Below are 450 nucleotides of genomic sequence, written 5' to 3'. Positions count from 1 at the left end.
CCAAGAACCGTGCCTCCATACGATCAAGAGCCTCCTGAGGAAAATACTTAGAGTTAAACTCCCTCACAAAGTCTCCCCAAGACATACCCCGCTGCACCCTCCGTGCTGTCACCGACCTCCACCACACACGTGCATCTCCTGACAAGTAAAACACTGCCAGATCCACCCTGAACTGGTCGGGACACCTAAGCGAAAGGAAAAGATCCTCCATCCGCTCTCTCCACTCATCCGCTACACTCGGATTGGTATTTCCTGAGAAATACCCCGCTCCCACTCGCCGCAGCTGCTCCATCATCTGCACATACTGAGCATCCACTACCTCAGCCCCCGGCTGCACACCTGCCTGCAAACCCGCCACAGGCTGCACCGGCTGAACCTGCCCACCAACCACTGGCGGCACTACTGGAACCTGCCCACCACCCACTGGCGGCACTACTGCTGGAAGTCGCT

This window comes from Camelina sativa, unplaced genomic scaffold (assembly GCF_000633955.1).
Source record: "Camelina sativa cultivar DH55 unplaced genomic scaffold, Cs unpScaffold01210, whole genome shotgun sequence".
Classification (NCBI taxonomy): domain Eukaryota; kingdom Viridiplantae; phylum Streptophyta; class Magnoliopsida; order Brassicales; family Brassicaceae; genus Camelina; species Camelina sativa.
This window is presented reverse-complemented; position numbering follows the sequence as displayed.